Source organism: Nerophis ophidion, linkage group LG24 (assembly GCF_033978795.1).
Source record: "Nerophis ophidion isolate RoL-2023_Sa linkage group LG24, RoL_Noph_v1.0, whole genome shotgun sequence".
NCBI lineage: Eukaryota > Metazoa > Chordata > Actinopteri > Syngnathiformes > Syngnathidae > Nerophis > Nerophis ophidion.
This window is the reverse complement of record NC_084634.1, coordinates 2,510,044-2,522,838: the sequence shown is the minus strand read 5'-3', so window position 1 is coordinate 2,522,838 and position 12,795 is coordinate 2,510,044. Positions and strand designations below refer to the sequence as shown.

General features: G+C 41.9%; 1 long non-coding RNA gene across 2 annotated transcripts in view; it reads left to right on the top strand.

Annotated features, from left to right (window-relative positions):
- LOC133542158 (uncharacterized) overlaps window positions 1-12,720 on the top strand; it is a 33,902-nt gene extending 21,182 nt beyond the window's left edge. The window contains exons 3-4 of one of the 2 annotated variants that reach the window (XR_009804078.1): window positions 8,681-8,966; window positions 9,047-12,720. This is a non-coding gene — a long non-coding RNA (uncharacterized LOC133542158). Of the gene's footprint in view, window positions 1-8,680 lie in introns of both variants that reach the window. The other variant, XR_009804075.1, reaches the window with a different exon arrangement.
- Window positions 12,721-12,795: the final 75 nt, after the last annotated feature.

Below are 12,795 nucleotides of genomic sequence, written 5' to 3'. Positions count from 1 at the left end.
CAAACTAGTACAAAACTTTCGGAATAAAATGCTAACATGCTATTCTGCTAATATGGTCCTGCACATTCAGAAGAAAATGCTAATGTGTTTTTCCTTTAGAAACCTGTCACCCTCCTACAAAACTCTTGTAAAAAAATGCTAACATGCTATTCTGCTAACCTGTGAACATGCTACCGCACTTTCAGAGGAAAATGCTAATGTGATTTTCTTATAGAAACCTGTCACCCTACTACAGAACCTTCAGAATAAAATTCTAACGTGCTATTCTGCTAACCTGCCAACATGCTACCGCACTTTCAGAAGAAAATGCTATTGTGATTTTCCTATAGAAACCTGTCAACTTACTGTGAAAACTTTACGCATAAAATGCTATTCTGATAACATGCTACCGCACTTTCAGAAGAAAATGCTAATGTCTTTTTCGTATAGAAACCTGTCAACCTACTACAAAACCATCGGCACAAAATGCTAACCTGCTATTATGCTAACCTGCGAACATGCTACCGCACATTCAGAAGAAAATGCTAATGTGATTTTCCTATAAAAACCTGTCAACCTACTAGAAAACCTTCAAAATGAAATGCTGAAATGCCATTTTGCCAACATGCTACCGCACTTTCAGAAGAAAATGCTAATGTGCTTTTCTTATAGAAACCTGTCACCCTACTACAAAACTTTCGGAATAAAATGCTAAAATGCCGTTTTGCTAACATGCTACCGCACTTTCAGAAGAAAATGCTTAAGTGATTTTCCTCTAGAAACCTGTCACCCTACTACAAAATCTTTGGAACAAAATGCTAACATGCTATTCTACTAACCGGGTAACATGCTACCGCACTTTCAGAAGGAAATGCCCATGTGATTTTCCGATAAAAACCTATCAACCTACTGCAAAATCTTCGGCACAAAATGCTAACATGCTATTCTGCTAACATGCTACAACACTTTCAGAACAAAATGCTAATGTGATTTTCCTCAGGAAACCTGTCACCCTACTACAAAATCTTTGGAACAAAATGCTAACATGCTATTCTACTAACCGGGTAACATGCTACGGCACTTTCAGAAGAAAATGCTCATGTGATTTTCCGATAAAAACCTATCAACCTTCTGCAAAATCTTCGGCACAAAATGCTAACATGTTATTCTGCTAACATGCTACCACACTTTCACAACAAAATGCTAATGTGATTTTCCTCAAGAAACCTGTCCCCCTACTACAAAACCTCTGGCACAAAATTCTAACATGCTATTCTGCTCACGTGCTACCGCACTTTAAGAAGAAAACGCTAACATGTCTTCCTATGAAAAAAAACTTTTAACTGACTAAAAATCTTTCAAAATAAAATGCTAATATGCTATTCTGCTAACCTGCGGACATGCCACGGCACTTTTTGAAGAAAATGCTAACGTGTTTTCCTATGAAAAAAAACTTTTAACTGACTACAAAACCTTCGGCACAAAACGCTAACATGCTATTCTGCTAACATGCTACCGCACTTTCAGAACAAAATGCTAATGTGATTTTCCTCTAGAAACCTGTCCCCCTACTACAAAACCTCTGGCACAAAATTCTAACACGCTATTCTGCTAACATGCTACCGCACTTTAAGAAGAAATGGCTAACATGTCTTCCTATTAAAAAAAACTGTTAATTGACAAAAAATCTTTCAAAATTAAATGGTAACATGCTATTCTGCTAACCCGCGGACATGCCACGGCACTTTTTGAAGAAAATGCTAACGTGTCTTCCTATGAAAAAAACCTTTTAACTGACTACAAAACCTTCGGCACAAAACGCTAACATGCTATTCTGCTAACATGCTACCGCACTTTCAGAACAAAATGCTAATGTGATTTTTCCCTAGAAACCTGTCACCTTACTACAAAATCTTTGGAACAAAATGCTAACATGCTATTCTACTAACCTGGTAACATGCTACCGCACTTTTAGAAAAACATGCTCATGTGATTTTCTGATAAAAACCTATCAACCTACTGCAAAATCTTTGGCACAAAATGCTTATATGCTATTCTGCTAACATGCTACCGCACTTTCAGAACAAAATGCTAATGTGATTTTCCTCTAGAAACCTGTCCCCCTACTACAAAACCTCTGGCACAAAATTCTAACACGCTATTCTGCTAACATGCTACCGCACTTTAAGAAGAAATGGCTAACATGTCTTCCTATTAAAAAAAACTGTTAATTGACAAAAAATCTTTCAAAATTAAATGGTAACATGCTATTCTGCTAACCCGCGGACATGCCACGGCACTTTTTGAAGAAAATGCTAACGTGTCTTCCTATGAAAAAAACCTTTTTACTGACTACAAAACCTTCGGCACAAAACGCTAACATGCTATTCTGCTAACATGCTACCGCACTTTCAGAACAAAATGCTAATGTGATTTTTCCCTAGAAACCTGTCACCTTACTACAAAATCTTTGGAACAAAATGCTAACATGCTATTCTACTAACCTGGTAACATGCTACCGCACTTTTAGAAAAACATGCTCATGTGATTTTCTGATAAAAACCTATCAACCTACTGCAAAATCTTTGGCACAAAATGCTTATATGCTATTCTGCTAACATGATACCGCACTTTCAGAACAAAATGCTAATGTGATTTTCCTCTAGAAACCTGTCACCCTACTACAAAATCTTTGGAACAAAATGCTAACATGCTATTCTACTAACCTGGTAACATGCTACCGCACTTTCAGAAGAAAATTCTCATGTGATTTTCCGATAAAAACCTGTCAACCTTCTGCAAAATCTTCGGCACAAAATGCTAACATGTTATTCTGCTAACATGCTACCACACTTTCACAACAAAATGCTAATGTGATTTTTGTCTAGAAACCTGTCCCCCTACTACAAAACCTCTGGCACAAAATTCTAACATGCTATTCTGCTCACGTGCTACCGCACTTTAAGAAGAAAACGCTAACATGTCTTCCTATGAAAAAAAACTTTTAACTGACTAAAAATCTTTCAAAATAAAATGCTAATATGCTATTCTGCTAACCTGCGGACATGCTACGGCACTTTTTGAAGAAAATGCTAACGTGTCTTCCTATGAAAAAAAACTTTTAACTGACTACAAAACCTTCGGCACAAAACGCTAACATGCTCTTCTGCTAACATGCTACCGCACTTTCAGGACAAAATGCTAATGTGATTTTCCTCTAGAAACCTGTCCCCCTACTACAAAACCTTTGGCACAAAATTCTAACATGCTATTCTGCTAACATGCTACCGCACTTTAAGAAGAAATGGCTAACATGTCTTCCTATAAAAAAAATAGTTAATTGACTAAAAATCTTTTAAAATTAAATGCTAACATGCTATTCTGCTAACCTGCGGACATGCTACGGTACTTTCTGAAGAAAATGCTAACGTATCGTCTTCCTATGAAAAAAACCTTTTAACTGACTACAAAACCTTCGGCACAAAACGCTAACATGCTATTCTGCTAACATGCTACCGCACTTTCAGAACAAAATGCTAATGTGATTTTCCTCTAGAAACCTGTCCCCCTACTACAAAACCTCTGGCACAACATTCTAACACGCTATTCTGCTAACATGCTACCGCACTTTAAGAAGAAATGGCTAACATGTCTTCCTATTAAAAAAAACTGTTAATTGACTAAAAATCTTTCAAAATTAAATGGTAACATGCTATTCTGCTAACCCGCGGACATGCCACGGCACTTTTTGAAGAAAATGCTAACGTGTCTTCCTATGAAAAAAACCTTTTAACTGACTACAAAACCTTCGGCACAAAACGCTAACATGCTATTCTGCTAACATGCTACCGCACTTTCAGAACAAAATGCTAATGTGATTTTTCCCTAGAAACCTGTCACCTTACTACAAAATCTTTGGAACAAAATGCTAACATGCTATTCTACTAACCTGGTAACATGCTACCGCACTTTTAGAAAAACATGCTCATGTGATTTTCTGATAAAAACCTATCAACCTACTGCAAAATCTTTGGCACAAAATGCTTATATGCTATTCTGCTAACATGCTACCGCACTTTCAGAACAAAATGCTAATGTGATTTTCCTCTAGAAACCTGTCCCCCTACTACAAAACCTCTGGCACAAAATTCTAACACGCTATTCTGCTAACATGCTACCGCACTTTAAGAAGAAATGGCTAACATGTCTTCCTATTAAAAAAAACTGTTAATTGACAAAAAATCTTTCAAAATTAAATGGTAACATGCTATTCTGCTAACCCGCGGACATGCCACGGCACTTTTTGAAGAAAATGCTAACGTGTCTTCCTATGAAAAAAACCTTTTTACTGACTACAAAACCTTCGGCACAAAACGCTAACATGCTATTCTGCTAACATGCTACCGCACTTTCAGAACAAAATGCTAATGTGATTTTTCCCTAGAAACCTGTCACCTTACTACAAAATCTTTGGAACAAAATGCTAACATGCTATTCTACTAACCTGGTAACATGCTACCGCACTTTTAGAAAAACATGCTCATGTGATTTTCTGATAAAAACCTATCAACCTACTGCAAAATCTTTGGCACAAAATGCTTATATGCTATTCTGCTAACATGATACCGCACTTTCAGAACAAAATGCTAATGTGATTTTCCTCTAGAAACCTGTCACCCTACTACAAAATCTTTGGAACAAAATGCTAACATGCTATTCTACTAACCTGGTAACATGCTACCGCACTTTCAGAAGAAAATTCTCATGTGATTTTCCGATAAAAACCTGTCAACCTTCTGCAAAATCTTCGGCACAAAATGCTAACATGTTATTCTGCTAACATGCTACCACACTTTCACAACAAAATGCTAATGTGATTTTTGTCTAGAAACCTGTCCCCCTACTACAAAACCTCTGGCACAAAATTCTAACATGCTATTCTGCTCACGTGCTACCGCACTTTAAGAAGAAAACGCTAACATGTCTTCCTATGAAAAAAAACTTTTAACTGACTAAAAATCTTTCAAAATAAAATGCTAATATGCTATTCTGCTAACCTGCGGACATGCTACGGCACTTTTTGAAGAAAATGCTAACGTGTCTTCCTATGAAAAAAAACTTTTAACTGACTACAAAACCTTCGGCACAAAACGCTAACATGCTCTTCTGCTAACATGCTACCGCACTTTCAGGACAAAATGCTAATGTGATTTTCCTCTAGAAACCTGTCCCCCTACTACAAAACCTTTGGCACAAAATTCTAACATGCTATTCTGCTAACATGCTACCGCACTTTAAGAAGAAATGGCTAACATGTCTTCCTATAAAAAAAATAGTTAATTGACTAAAAATCTTTTAAAATTAAATGCTAACATGCTATTCTGCTAACCTGCGGACATGCTACGGTACTTTCTGAAGAAAATGCTAACGTATCGTCTTCCTATGAAAAAAACCTTTTAACTGACTACAAAACCTTCGGCACAAAACGCTAACATGCTATTCTGCTAACATGCTACCGCACTTTCAGAACAAAATGCTAATGTGATTTTCCTCTAGAAACCTGTCCCCCTACTACAAAACCTCTGGCACAACATTCTAACACGCTATTCTGCTAACATGCTACCGCACTTTAAGAAGAAATGGCTAACATGTCTTCCTATTAAAAAAAACTGTTAATTGACTAAAAATCTTTCAAAATTAAATGCTAACATGCTATTCTGCTAACCCGCGGACATGCCACGGCACTTTTTGAAGAAAATGCTAACGTGTCTTCCTATGAAAAAAACCTTTTAACTGACTACAAAACCTTCGGCACAAAACGCTAACATGCTATTCTGCTAACATGCTACCGCACTTTCAGAACAAAATGCTTATGTGATTTTCCTCTAGAAACCTGTCCCCCTACTACAAAACCTTTGGCACAAAATTCTAGCATGCTATTCTGCTAACATGCTACCGCACTTTAAGAAGAAATGGCTAACATGTCTTCCTATAAAAAAAAAATGTTAATTGACTAAAAATCTTTCAAAATTAAATGCTAACATGCTATTCTGCTAACCTGCGGACATGCTACGGCACTTTTTGAAGAAAATGCTAACCTGTCTTCCTATGAAAAAAAACTTTTAACTGACTACAAAACCTTCGGTACAAAATGCTAACATGCTACCGCACTTTCAGAACAAAATGCTAATGTGATTTTCCTCTAGAAACCTGTCCCCCTACTACAAAACCTTTGGCACAAAATTCTAACATGCTATTCTGCTAACATGCTACCGCACTTTAAGAAGAACATGCTCATGTGATTTTCCGATAAAAACCTGTCAACCTACTGCAAAATCTTCGGCACAAAATGCTAACATGCTATTCTGCTAACATGCTACCACGCTTTCAGAACAAAATGCTGTGATTTTCGTCTAGAAAACCTGTCCCCCTACTACAAAACCTCTGGAACAAAATTCTAACACGCTATTCTGCTAACATGCTACAGCACTTTAAGAAGAAATGGCTAACATGTCTTCCTATATAAAAAAAAAAACCTGTTAACTGACTAAAAATCTTTCCAAAAAAAATGCTAACATGCTATTCTGCTAACCTGCGGACATGCTACGGCACTTCTTGAAGAAAATGCTAACGTGTCTTCCTATGAAAAAAAAACTTTTAACTGACTACAAAGCCTTCGGCACAAAACGCTAACATGCTATTCTGCTGACATGCTACAGCACTTTAAGAAGAAAAGGCTAACATGTCTTCCTATAAAAAAAAACCCCCGTTAACTGACTAAAAATCTTTCAAAATAAAATGCTAACATGCTATTCTGCTAACCTGCGGACATGCTACGGCACTTTTTGAAGAAAATGTTAACGTGTCTTTCTATGAAAAAAAAACTTTTAACTGACTACAAAACCTTCGGCACAAAACGCTAACATGCTGTTCTGCTAACATGCTACAGCACTTTAAGAAGAAAATGCTAACATGTCTTCCTATAAAAAAAAAAACCCGTTAACTGACTAAAAATCTTTCAAAATAAAATGTTAACATGCTATTCTGCTAACCTGCGGACATGCTACGGCACTTTTTGAAGAAAATGTTAACGTGTCTTTCTATTAAAAAAAACTTTTAACTGACTACAAAACCTTCGGCACAAAACGCTAACATGCTATTCTGCTAACATGCTACAGCACTTTAAGAAGAAAATGCTAACATGTCTTCGTATAAAAAAAACCCGTTAACTGACTAAAAATCTTTCAAAATAAAATGTTAACATGCTATTCTGCTAACCTGCGGACATGCTACGGCACTTTTTGAAGAAAATGCTAACGTGTCTTCCTATGAAAAAAAAACCTTTTAACTGACTACAAAACCTTCAGCACAAAACGCTAACATGCTATTCTGCTAACATGCTACCGCACTTTAAGAAGAAAATGCTAACATGTCTTCCTATTAAAAAAAAAAAACCCGTTAACTGACTAAAAATCTTTCCAAAAAAAATGCTAACATGCTATTCTGCTAACCTGCGGACATGCTACGGCACTTCTTGAAAAAAATGCTAACGTGTCTTCCTATGAAAAAAACCTTTTAACTGACTACAAAACCTTCGGCACAAAATGCTAACATGCTATTCTGCTAACATGCTACCGCACTTTCAGAACAAAATGCTAATGTGATTTTCCTCTAGAAACCTGTCCCCTTACTACAAAACCTTTGGTACAAAATTCTAACACGCTATTCTGCTAACGTGCTACCGCACTTTAAGAAGAAAATGCTAACATGTCTTTTCATATTTAAAAAAAAAAATCTGTTAACTGACTAAAAATCTTTCTAAATAAAATGCTAATATGCTATTCTACTAACCTGCGGACATGCTACGGCACTTTTTGAAGAAAATGCTAACGTGTCTTCCTATGAAAAAAAACCTTTTAACTGACTACAAAACCTTCAGCACAAAACGCTAACATGCTATTCTGCTAACATGCTACAGCACTTTAAGAAGAAAATGCTAACATGTCTCCCTATAAAAAAAACATGCTAACATGTCTCCCTATAAAAAAAAAACCCGTTAACTGACTAAAAATCTTTCAAAATAAAATGCTAATATTCTATTCTACTAACCTGCGGACATGCTATGGCACTTTCTGAAGAAAATGCTAACCTGTCTTCCTATGAAAAAAAAAACTTTTAACTGACCACAAAACCTTCGGCACAAAACGCTAACATGCTACCGCGCTTTCTGGAAAAAATGCTAACGTGTTTTTCTTAAAAAAAAATTTAAAAAAAGACTACAAAACGTTCAAATTAAAATGGCAACATGCTACCTCGCTAAAATGCGAACATGCTAAAAAAAAAAAAAAAAATAAATAAATAAATCGGGATGCCTTTTTGCTAGCGTGCTACCTGTATGCTAAAACCCCCTGCTCTAAAAATAGCTATATTCGCTATAGCGTCTCCTTTCAATTTGGTTGTCTTCGGATTGTGTCGGCGGCACACACACACACACACACACACACACACACACACACACACACACACACACACACACACACACACACACACACACCTTGCCAAGTGAAATCAAGCAACTCAGGTGTGTTATTACCTCATGCTTGATGTTATTCTCGTGTGTGTGTGTGTGTGTGTGTGTGTGTGTGTGATCTGATAATAACCTGGCCACACTTTTACATTTGTGTGGGGGGGGGGTCTGTAGGTGGTGACATGTGATGCGAGGTGGGAGAAGATAATGAAGGTGCGCGTCTCTCAGCGGGCCAACAGGTGGAGCGGCGCTCCCAAAGGTGGTGGCGGCGGCGTGCAGGAAGACATGTTACACGTCTGACACACGCATGACCGCACGTCTCCCTCGCAGGAACATCCTGTCACACACACACACACACACACACACACACAGGTGCGAATGGAAAGGAGGCTGTGGCAGCTACTTCCTGTCTCGGCAGGCGGGAGAAAGGTGCAGTGGTCCTTCTCAGCTGGTGCCTTGGGTTTGTTCTGCACTTTGCCTTCCTAGTTCCTGGTCCTCTGATTGAAAACTGGACAGGTGTTTTTCTTGCACTATTTTTAGGTGTTTCCTATCCGTCCATCTTCTTCCGCTTATCCGGGTCGCGGGGGCAGCAGCCTAAGCAGCCACTTGGTCCAGCTCAGAGGGGGGGGGGTCCCGAGGCCAGCCGGGAGACATAGTCTTCCCAACGTGTCCTGGGTCTTCCCCGTGGCCTCCAATCAATCAATCAATCAATGTTTATTTATATAGCCCCAAATCACAAATGTCTCAAAGGGCTGCACAAATCATTACGACTACAACATCCTCGGAAGAACCCACAAAAGGGCAAGGAAAACTCACACCCAGTGGGCAGGGAGAATTCACATCCAGTGGGACGCCAGTGACAATGCTGACTATGAGAAACCTTGGAGAGGACCTCAGATGTGGGCAACCCCCCCCCCCCCTCTAGGGGACCGAAAGCAATGGATGTCGAGCGGGTCTAACATGATACTGTGAAAGTTCAATCCATAGTGGCTCCAACACGGCCGCCAGAGTTCAGTTCAAAGTGGATCCAAGACGGCAGCGAGAGTCCCGTCCACAGGAAACCATCTCAAGTGGAGGCGGATCAGCAGTGTAGAGATGTCCCCAACCGATACACAGGCGAGCGGTCCATCCTGGGTCTCGACTCTGGACAGCCAGTACTTCATCCATGGTCATCGGACCGGACCCCCTCCACAAGGGAGGGGGGGACATAGGAGGTCGGATGTGCCCTAAACACCTCCCTAGGGAGGAGTTCGGGTGGCATCCTGACCAGATGCCCGAACCACCTCATCTGGCTCCTCTCCATGTGGAGGAGCAGCGGCTTTACTTTGAGTTCCTCCCGGATGGCAGAGCTTCTCACCCTATCTCTAAGGGAGAGACCCAAACTCATTTGGGCCGCTTGTACCCGTGATCTTATCCTTTCGGTCATGACCCAAAGCTCATGACCATAGGTGAGGATGGGAACGTAGATGGACCGGTAAATTGAGAGCTTTGCCTTCCGGCTCAGCTCCTTCTTCACCACAACGGATCGGTACAACGTCCGCATTACTGAAGACGCCGCACCGATCCGCCTGTCGATCTCACCATCCACTCTTCCCTCACTCGTGAACAAGACTCCGAGGTACTTGAACTCCTCCACTTGGGGAAAGATCTCCTCCCCAACCCGAAGATGGCACTCCACCCTTTTCCGGGTGAGAACTATGGACTCAGACTTGGATTTCATGATTCTCATCCTGGTCAAGAACCGATCCAGGGAGAGCTGAAGATCCCGGTCAGATGAAGCCATCAGGACCACATCATCTGCAAAAAGCAGAGACCTAATCCTGCGGTCACCAAACCGGAACCCCTCGACTACGCCTAGAAATTCTGTCCATAAAAGTTATGAACAGAATGGGTGAGAAAGGACAGTCCAACCCTCACTGGAAACGTTTCCGACTTACTCCCGGCAATGCGGACCAAGTTCTGGCACGGATCATACAGGGAGCGGACCGCAACAATCAGACAGTCCCACACCCCATACTCTCTGAGCACTCCCCACAGGACATCCCGAGGGACACGGTCCAATGCCTTCTCCAAGTCCACAAAGCACATGTAGACTGGTTGGGCAAACTCCCATGCACCCTCAAGAACCCTGCCCAGAGTATAGAGCTGGTCCACAGTTCCACGACCAGGACGAAAACCACACTGTTCCTCCTGAATCCGAGGTTGGACTATCCGGCGTAGCCTCCTCTCCAGTACACCTGAATAAACCTTACCGTGAAGGCTGAGGATAGTTGGAACACACCCTCCGGTCCCCCTTCTTAAAGAGAGGGACCACCACCCCGGTCTGCCAATCCAGAGGTACCGCCCCCTGATGTCCATGCGATGCTGTAGAGTCTTGTCAACCACGACAGCCCCACAGCATCCAGAGCCTTAAGGAACTCCGGGCGGATCTCATCCACCCCAGTTCCACGAGCAGGATGAAAACCACACTGTTCCTCCTGAATCCGAGGTTGGACTATCTGGCGTAGCCTCCTCTCCAGTACACCTGAATAAACCTTACCGGGAAGGCTGAGGAGTGTGATCCCATGATAGTTAGAACACACCCTCCGGTCCCCCTTCTTAAAGAGAGGAACCACCACCCCGGTCTGCCAATCCAGAAGTACCGACCCCAATGTCCACGCGATGCTGCAGAGTCTTGTCAACCAAGACAGCCCCACAGCATCCAAAGTCTTAAGGAACTCCGGGCGGGTCTCATCCACCCCAATTCCACAACCAGGACGAAAACAACACTGTTCCTCCTGAATCCGAGGTTGGACTATCTGGCGTAGTCTCCTCTCCAGTACACCTGAATAAACCTTACCGGGAAGGCTGAGGATAGTTGGAACACACCCTCCGGTCCCCCTTCTTAAAGAGAGGAACCACCACCCCGGTCTGCCAATCCAGAGGTACCGCCCCCGATGTCCACGCGATGCTGCAGAGTCTTGTCAACCAAGACAGCCCCACAGCATCCAGAGCCTTAAGGAACTCCGGGCGGGTCTCATCCACCCCCGGGGCCTTGCCCAAACCTCAGCCCCAGAAATAGAAGACCCCACCCGAGATTCCCCAGGCACTGCTTCCTCGTAGGAAGACGGTTGGTGCGATTGAGGAGGTCTTCGAAGTATTCCTTCCACCGATCCACAACATCCGCAGTCGAGGTCAGCAGAACACCATCCTCACCATACACGGTGTTGATAGTGCACTGCTTCCCCTTCCTGAGGCGGCGGACGGTGGTCCAGAATCGCTTCAAAGCCGTTTGGAAGTCGTTTTCCATGGCTTCCCCGAAATCCTCCCATGTCCGGCCGCTGAAGCTACACATCCCTTGGCCTGTCGGTACCTTGTCCACTGCCTCCAGAGTCCTATGAGCCAAAAGAACCGGATAGGACTCCTTCTTCAGCTTGACCGCATCCCTCACTGCTGGTGTCCACCAAGGGGTTCTAGGATTAGCGCCCCGACAGGCACCAACTACCTTGCGGCCACAGCTCCAATCGGCCGCCTCGACAATAGAAGTGCGGAACACGGTCCAATCGGACTCAAAGTCCCGCACTTCGCCCGTCGCCTCTCCCCAGAGTGGAAGAGAGTCCAGCCCCTCTCGAGAGAACTGGGTCCAGAGCCCTTGCCGGAACTTCTCCACCTCGCGCACTAGCTCAGGCTCCTTCCCCCCCCAACGAGGCGAGGTTCCACGTCCCAAGAACTAGGTTCTGTAGCCGAGGATCGGACCAGCTCACGTCGCACCAGACCTCTATGGTCCCTGCTATGGGGGGTCAGCCCATTGGAGGGGGGACCCATGTCGCCTCTTGGGGTGGGGGATCAGGCAATGGCCATCGTGCCCCACCATCCGGGCCTGGCTCCAGGGGGGGGCCCAGTGACCCGGGTTCAGGTCAGGGAAATCGTAGTCTTAGTTCTTGCATTCCCATAGAAGTATTTTATTTTTAATTATTTAAAAAGAAAAATTTCCTTTACATTGGGGGTATTGTGTGTAGAATTTTGAGGACAAAAAAACAAATGTATTTAATTTGGCAATAAGGCTGCAACATGAGCTGTTGGAAAATGTGAATTGCTTTGAATTGAATTTTAAAAAAAGTTTTATTTGTAAAAAATTGTACAAACATTTTTTTCTAACTTGTCACTATGGACAACATTTACTTATTTTCTTATATTTTTCAAATATTTTTTTTATTATTCATTGAGGTTTTTTTTATATTTTAATACATTTGCAGAAATACTTAAATATATTTTTGGAATTTTTTTAAATAATTATTTATTATTATTAT